Genomic DNA, 8,463 nt, shown 5'->3' on the forward strand with positions numbered 1-8,463 from the left:
CAGCTGGAAATCCTCACAGAGCAGTTCCTTTCCCAGGGTGCACAACACCTTGAAGCCCAGGATGGGTGCTGAGCCCCGCACCCAGGCCCGCTGCCCGAGACTCAGCAGAAGCCAGCTGTGCCTTCCGGAGAGAATGGATCCACTGAGCAGCCCAACCACACCCACGTCCTCCACCTCCCTCAGCCTGATCGCCCTGCTCTGGTGATAAATGACGGGGTCCCAAGACCACAGATGAGGAAGACTACAGGAGCATCGCTCTCCTGCCCACAGCAGCCACCATGGGATGCATCCAGGCTGCTGGCGGAGGATTCAAGTACTTGGGATCTGAGATGGTAACTTGGGTTCACCTCAGGGCTGGGGTGCGCAGGAGCCTGGAGATTTCTGCCTCGACAGCTGGCCAGAGGACCCCGCGGGAACAGACAGGAGCACTTCAGCGATGCTGATGCACAGTGCAAGCTGTGCCTTCGGAGTTGTTTGTCTGTTTTTCTTTCGTCTTCTCAATAAAAACAGTCCTGCACGCAAAATTCTTGTCATGTTTCTGCTGTGGATGTTAGATAAATGCAGAGAGACCGTGAATATTGGGAGAAGGTGCCCTGTGGACACAGGAAACAGGCTGTGCTGGTCACATACCGGTGCCTGTGTCTCCTGGGCTAGGGAGCGAGCCCTGGCAAGAGGAGAGGGTCCTTTTCCTCCAGAGCCTCCAAGACAGGCTGAGATGCGGGCAAGCCCCAAATCTTGACCCCTGGCCCTTTTCACCTCGATCCTGCTCATGGTGTCCACTGTCTAATCCACTGCAAGTTGCCTCTGGTCCCCTACCTCTCCCTTTCAGACACAAGGGTCTGTGTTTTCAGGACCAAGAATCCACACAGGGAAATGGGACTCGGCAGGAGTGAAACCCCTGGCTTCCAGCTCCACCCGGGAGAGCCAGGACGCCTCCTATAGGCTGGGCTGTCTGTCGCTGGATGCCTTGGCCCTAGCTCCCCAGTAATTCTGCAGGCACCAAGTGATGGAGCACCCCTCACTCCCTGCTTCCCTGTTGGCCTCTGAAATACACCCCGGGTGTGGTTCCACCTGGGATCCTAAACCACTGCTTAGGGCCTAGAGTTTCTTACTGCTTCTTCCTGGAGGAGTGAGAGAGACTTTGCCTTCTTCCTCCCAGGCTGCCCTTCTGGAAGGGCAGAATATTCTGCTCTGGCGACCGGGAGACCTCATCCACAGCTGAGGTCCCAGCTCCTCCAGCCTCACTGGAGGCTCACTCAGGATCTTCTGAGTCCCTATGCCTCCCATCTACCTGCGCCCTAACTGAAGAACTTCCCTCTGAGCCTGAAAAAGAAAAATATCAACAGAGGACCTGAAAGAATTCTGTTTTAGGTTACTATGGACTGGCCAGGATTCTTAAGATTCATTGATCGGCTGCAGCCTTGCTAGTGAAGGCAGCAGGCAGACTAGGGGCAGGGCAAGGAGGGAAGGAGGGGAGATGTGTATGGGGGCAGGAGGAGCGTGAGAACCTGCAGACCAGAGAGCAGAGTGTGGAGAAATGAGAGAGAGCAGTGCACATGCTCGGGGGGCAACTGCAAGCCCAGAAATGGCCTCACCACCTGAGAGGCCAGTGTGAAGAAGTGGAACATCTGCCAGTCAAGTGCAGCTGTCAGTCTGCTCTGTCTGCCGGTTGCACACTTGCAGGTTCAGAACGTGTAGACAAATCTGATGATCAGCCACACAGGTGCTGGGAGCTTTCCTGTGCACAGGCCATGGCCCAAACCCGAAACATGGTGCCACCCCTGTGCAGGGACTCACCGCCACACTCCAGGTCTCAGCCAACAGGAGGCTCTGGGGGCCCCACAGATAATATCCCAACCCAGGTCCTCATAACCACGGCCCAGGCCATCAACAGTCATACCAGAAACACGAGACTGAATTTACATTTGAGAGCCATTTTATTGCAGGGCCAAACCAAGGAGAAGCCTGCGTACAATGCACAGTGCTGGCACAAATCTTGTCATTGCGTTTGCACCAAGACAGAAGACAACAGGAGAACCACAGCTGTTGACAGCACATTTCTGTATGGGACATGGAGGCAGAAACCTCAAGGGTCCTGGGATATAGGTAGAGAGAAAAATGTTAAATCTGCCTCCTACTAGCCTAGAAAGAGCCCGTGATGGTGGCAGGGTCAGGCTGTGCCCAACATTGCCATCAGAGGTCTCCAGCTCTGGTGGTCGGTGCCAGCTGGAGTCTCGGCTGCTCTTCTTACAATCCACGCTCATACTAATGCCCCTGGGAAGTCCTCAAATGATGGCTCAAGTCCTTGGGCCCCTGCCACCCAAATGGGCCTGGGTGCAATTCCTGCCTCTTGGGTTCAGCCTGGCCCAACCCTGGCTACTGAGAGTATTTGCAAAGTGAACCAGGGTATGGAAGATTGATCTCTCTCTCCTTCCCTCTCTCCATCCTTCCTCTCCACTCTGTAGCTCTGCCTTTCAAATTAATAAACAACTCTTTAAAAATAAGTGATTTAAAGACATTTTGATTTTTTTTCTGTAGGTGTGAACTTCCTTGACAGTGTAGAATAAGACTAGAGACTGAAGCCTGAATGTGGGGAGAGTGTAGGAGTGCTGAGTAGAAGACTTCAGAGGAGTGATTGTGTAGAGGCTTAAAAATGAAAGATTCGGAACTTTCTTTCATCCTGGGCAATCCCTGACTAATGTGGACATTCGGGGAGTGAGCAAGCAAATGAAAGAATTCCCCCTCTCTCTCTCTCTCTCTTTCTCTCTCTGTGTGTGTGTGTGTGTGTCAGTGGTGGGAAAGAAACATAGTGAGAGAGAGAGACTCTGCCTTTCAAATAAATCATTTAAAGAGAAAATGTCACCAGATTGGAACTATGACTGAAACCAGCATTCTCACTCTAAAATCCAGGCTCACTAAGCCTCCCATACAAAAGAGAAGTGGCTGGTATTTGGGTGTTCCCCAACCAGGACCTGCCCATCCCATGGTGCAGTGGCCACTGGTCAGCTCCATTGTGTGGGCTGAAAGGACAGACTGAGGCAGAAGCCTGGGAGTTCCTGAGAGACTGAGGAGTGTGGACCACAGGAGGCCTGTGCAGGAGCTGCCTCTGGACCCATGGACTGTCCCAGGAGGCCAGAGCACAGCCATCTGCAGATGGCGGGAGGGCCCCTGAGATGGACCCCGAGCTGGGCCATGGAGCAGGAGCATTTGTGGCTCATGTGCGGTGTCTGGCTTTTGCGTTTTTGCAGGTTCTCTAGATCCCCGAACCACCAGCCCAGTGGAAGAACAGCCACTCCCAGGCCTGTCCACCAGGCTGTGCATAGGAAAACAAAGGCTGAAGCCAAGCCAAGCTACGGATGGTCCCGTGTTGGTAGGATCCTGGGTTCAGCCATCTGACCCTTCTGCTTCTCCTCCCACAGCAAAACCAGAAACAAATGGGAGAAAGTATGATGACATTTTGTCAAATTTTATTGAGGAACGGACAGGAAATCTCACAATGTCAATGAGGGGAAACTGCCCGCGTGGTTCTTGCACTGAGGTCCGTGCTGCACGACGATTTGTTCTCTGAGGGTCTTCACTGAGGCCTCTGCTTGGAGACCTCAAGGTGGGGGGGGGCACCAGAGGCAGAAGGCAGAACGGGTCCCGGGTCTTCAGGACTCCAGCGGCCATGTCGTCAGTCAGGGATCCTGATGCAAGCTCTGGTGGCTTCCAGGGACAGCGAAGTCTTTATGCGTCAGTCTCAGCATCCAGAGGCCAAAGCATGGTGTCTCCTGGGCTCATGTAGCGTTCGCTTCCCTTTGCAGAACTTATGGGTCCCTCCAGAATTACAAGCGATGTTCTATGGCGGGGAACCTGCTCTGAGTTGTATCACAGGCAGACCCTTCCAAGAAGTCCACTAAGGCCACAAGCAGCATCACATACAGTCAAGAATCTTTTTATTGAATTGGTGGGTGTCATTACCTTCTAGGGCACATTGATCTCATTTCTTAGAACAACTCTTGAGGAAACAAAGGAGAGGGGCTGGCCTTTGGCACAGTAAGTTAGGACCACTCTTCAGGTCCTGACATCCCATATGGAGCTGCATTCCACTTCCTACTTAGATTATCACTAGTGTGCCTGGGAAGCCAGCTGATGATGGCCTAAATAGTTAAGAGGCTGCCATCCAGTGGGACACCCAGAGGGAGTTCCAGGCTCCTGGCTTTGCCCATGCCAAGAACTGGTGTTTGTTGCTATATGGCCAGACAACTAGCAGATGAAATCTCTCTCTCTCACTCTCTCTTTCTCATCTCTCCTCCATGTAACTCGTTGGCTAAATAAAATAAACATTTAAAGAAAAAAAAGAAATCACCACATAGGAGCAGGATTGAACACAAGCAGTCCCACTGGAGAATGCAAGAGCCCCAGCCCCACAGGACAGAAGAGAAGTCGCTGATGTTTTCACGGCCTGGGACCAAGGACCTTCCCATGGCCTGCAGCAGGTGGGCAGCTGGGCAGTCCACTGTGGGGGCTGAAAGGACAGTCTGAGGCAGCAGGGCACTGCCTGGGGAGTCCCTGAGGACAGCTCTGCCGAGGCTTCGTCCTGTAGATGCCTTTAGAAGCTTGGCCAGTCCGAGGAGGCTGCAGCAGTGCCCCCTGAAGAAGCTGGAGCCTCAGAGCTGGGACCATGGAACAGGAGACCTTGTGGCTTCAGTGGAGTCTCGGGCTGCGACTTGTCTGCTGTGCGCAGAGACACACAGGTCCATGTTGGCCACGTTAGACCCTCCTGCACTGCTCTACACAGAAAACCGCTGCCTACCGCGAGTCCAGCCGGGGAAGCCACAGAAGGTCCAGCGCAGGAGGATACTGGCGTTCATTTACTGGACCTTGCGCACCTCCTTCCGCACCTCCTTCCTCCAACGGCCGCACTAGAAACATGCGGGAGAACGCATGATGGCAGTTTGTAAAATTTCATTCAGGAACAGAGAGAAAATCTCACCAATCTCCACGAGGACTGAGATCCGGCGCTGTACAGCCGTTTGTTCTACCAGGGTCTCCAAGCGAGGCATCTGCTCAGAGCCCTCAGGGCGCTGGGTCGGCAAAGGCAGATGGCAGTGGTGGTCCCGGGTCTTGGCGGTCCTGCTGGCCACGTCCTCAGTCAGCAATATTGGTAGCGGCCACGGTGGCTCCCAGGGGCCAGCGGAGTCTTCATTCCTCAGCGTCTTGGGATCCAGAGGCCAAAAGAGGCTATGGGGCGGGCGGCGGCTGTGCTCTCAGGCTTCTTGTGCGTCCTTCCAGCTAAGGTGGTCAGAATCCTAGGCATGAAGAGGGCAGTTCTGGAACAAAAGTCCACAGGGGGAGAAGGAGGGCCCTCACCTGGGGCCTCGCACTTCCTCCAGGCCATTGGTGGAAGAGTGTCTTGGAGCTGGCTGTTTCCCAGGCTGGGGCTCCTTTCCTTTCCTGGTTCCTCCCAGATGAAGTCCTCGGTTTTCAGCAACTTGCGGGGCCGGCCAGGACTCCAAGGGTCGCTCTGGGCATCGGATTGTCCTCCTCCGCGGGCGCTGGCATCTCCAGGCTGGGTCAGACACACTTTTTGAGGTGGCTGGGGGTCCACGGTGCTCTCAGCCATTGGCTCCTGGATGTCTGGGTCTCGACAGCGTTTCTGCCCGCATTGCACCTCGGCCGCGGCTCCCACACTGGCAGAAGCCTCTCGCCGCAGCCCGTGGACTCCGAAGTTCCCGTCTGCGCAGGACTGGAGGCGCTGGCACGAGTGGCTGCTCAGTGCTTCGAAGTTATCCAGGGCCCAGGCCCACGCCTGTTCTGGGCTCAGCCCCGGAGGCATGTGGGGCTCCAGAGGGGCCCTCGGCCAGCACAGCGCTTCCAGGGAGGAGGGGTGGAGCGCCATTGCTGCTTCTCCCCTGCAGGCCAAGTGTGTGGCTTCTCTCTGCTCAGGGGAAGGTGCAAATGAGACAGTCCTGTCCTGACTGAGCCTTTTATAGTGGTCTCCCAGCGGGTGGGATGCAAATCCCTTCAGAGTGAGGAGATTAGGCCAACAGCTGCATCCCTGAGCTGCCTTGGGTGAGGTCAGATGAGGAAAGGGAAGGAAGGGGGTGGGGTGGAGGAAAGATGCAGTTATTGGCCATTGCTGGTCAGTGTGAAAGTCTCTCCTGGTGTCATATGGCGCACATAACTCATGACTGATTCTTGTCCCTTCTGGAGGTTTCAGAGATGAGCCTCAGTGAGATGGCAGTGCAAGGTCACAGCCAGTTCTCCATGGAGTTGTTAAGGACCTGGTCCTCAAGGATGCTTATGGGGTAGGGTCATGAACAAAGGAGGAATTCCACTGCACCAAGAAAAGAAGAGTCCCAAGAAGGGGGCATCTGCTGTGTCGGGGTCGGCAGGCACCGGGCCCGGGTCTCTGTGTCCCTCTTGGGCTTCAAGGTGCTGTGCACCCTGGGAAAGTAACTGCTCCGTGAGGATTTCCAGCTGAGAGTCTCAGGGACTGAAGAGCAGGTCTCTTTCCAGCTCTGGGCTGTCCCATGAGAACTCGCTCAGGTCAAAATAAAATAGGAGCTTCCAAGGTCTGGCGTTGGTCAATCAGGGTGCCTGTGGCTTCCAGGACCCTGGGGACTGTCTTTTCCATGATTGGGAGCTGGGGTATGGGGACTTCCAGGTCTCTACCATGGGAGAGGCCAGCTCCATCAGGGAGGTGTCACACCAAGGGGACCACAAGTGCCTGGAATTTAGGATTCAGAAACCTCCACCTTTTGCCTTTTTCTATTGCCCTGCCCTCGTGGGTGGTCCTAATGGGCTGATTATTGTGTGGGTGGGGGAGTGAATCCTAGGAGCTCATTACATGAGATGATGGGATTAGAAATAAAATGCCCTTATCTGGGAGCAGTTTTCCTAGATCCCTTAGTTTGGGGACCAAGAGCAGGAGTCCTACTGGCCTGGAGAGCAGTGCTGTTGTTGGAGACCATGATTCATAGAAAGGGATTTTCTGGAAGGACAAGGGCTAGTCCCACCTCAACATAATGGAAACCATGTATGAAAAACCCATGAGTGCATTGTCAAACATTGATAGACTGAAAACTTCTCAAGATCACAAACACAGTAAAGCAGTAAAGTTATGCACATTCACATTCCACTTAGTTCTGGTAGTCTTGTCAGAACCGTTACATGAAAATATATTAATTAGATGTCGATTGAAAGAAGAAAAATTGAGTATGATCTCTTCACATAAAATGTGATCTTTTCATTATTATTTCAATTTATTTATTTGAAAGAATTGCAGAGGAAGAAAAAGAGACACAAATTTAACATCTGTTGGTTCACACCCCAAATGGCCATAAATGTCAGGCGGTGAGGGAGACCCCTGAGACAGCCTGGGTAGCCCATGCAGTTATCCTGGCTGCTGGCATGCAGAGGGAGCCGCAGGGCACTTTTCCCTCCTCCCCCACCTTCTGCCAATCAGGTATATTTCTGGGGGGGAAGAAGGGAATCCCAGGACCATCGGGAGAGCTACTGCAGCCTACTAGACATTCAAGGTGATTGGAGAAGCATAGCATTGTCAATATCGGCTTTATCTAATAGAATAAGTATTGCCCTGAATTAGTTACATCCCTTAGACCTGCCCTTTAAATAGTGTGCTTGGTTCAAAGGGACTGGGGACATAGGAAAACTGGGCAATTAAAGCTAGACCCATCACCTCTGACTCAGCCATGACACACAGACACACACACACACACACAAACTCAGGTTTGTCACTATCAAGCTGTGCAATTATGCACAAAAAACGGCCTACCTATACTTCCAATCATTTGAGTGAATATATGGTACATTTCAGAAAAAAGATTACTTAGGGCCAGCGCTTTGACACAGAGGGTTAGTGCCCTGACCTGAAGTGTTGGCATCCCCTATGGGTGCTGGTTCCAGACCCTGCTGCTGAACTTGTGAACCAGCTCTCTGCTATAGCCTCAGAAAGCACTAGAAGATGGCCCAAGGCTTTGAGCCTCTGCACCCACGTGGGAGACCCGGAAGAATCTCCTGGTTCCTGGCATGGGCTCATTGCAGCTCCAACATTGCGGATAATTCGGGAGTGAACCATCGGATGGAAGGCCTCACTCGCTCTCTCTGCCTCTCCTCTCTCTGTGGAACTCTGTCTATCAAATAAATAAATATATCGCTAAAAAAAAAAAAGAAGAAGAAGATGACCTGAGAATCAAATTGCATTTTCTCATAAACGTCAGGACACAATAGATTGTAAAGGAGGAACTTTCTATACAGGTTGTGTAGTCCCATCCCCTCCAAACAAACTTCCCTCCTTCCCTCCTAGCACACTTTAAACTTACCAATCCATAAGAAGAAGGCAACTTCCTATCATTTCAATCACGATGATTGGATTACTCCTGATAGGATCTGGTCCTGCTCTCTGATGTGTTTGACCCTGAGCAAAAGTCTCCGCCCAAATCCACACCCTCTGATTGG

The 8,463-nt window shown here is 52.8% G+C and overlaps 1 long non-coding RNA gene across 1 annotated transcript; it reads left to right on the top strand.

Moving 5' to 3' along the window:
* The first annotated feature begins 3,096 nt into the window (after positions 1 to 3,096).
* On the top strand, positions 3,097 to 3,946 carry LOC127492746 (uncharacterized). Its single transcript, XR_011382110.1, has 2 exons — positions 3,097 to 3,370; positions 3,804 to 3,946. It is a non-coding gene; the product is annotated as an uncharacterized lncRNA (long non-coding RNA).
* Positions 3,947 to 8,463: the final 4,517 nt, after the last annotated feature.

Source organism: Oryctolagus cuniculus, chromosome 14, assembly GCF_964237555.1.
Source record: "Oryctolagus cuniculus chromosome 14, mOryCun1.1, whole genome shotgun sequence".
NCBI lineage: Eukaryota > Metazoa > Chordata > Mammalia > Lagomorpha > Leporidae > Oryctolagus > Oryctolagus cuniculus.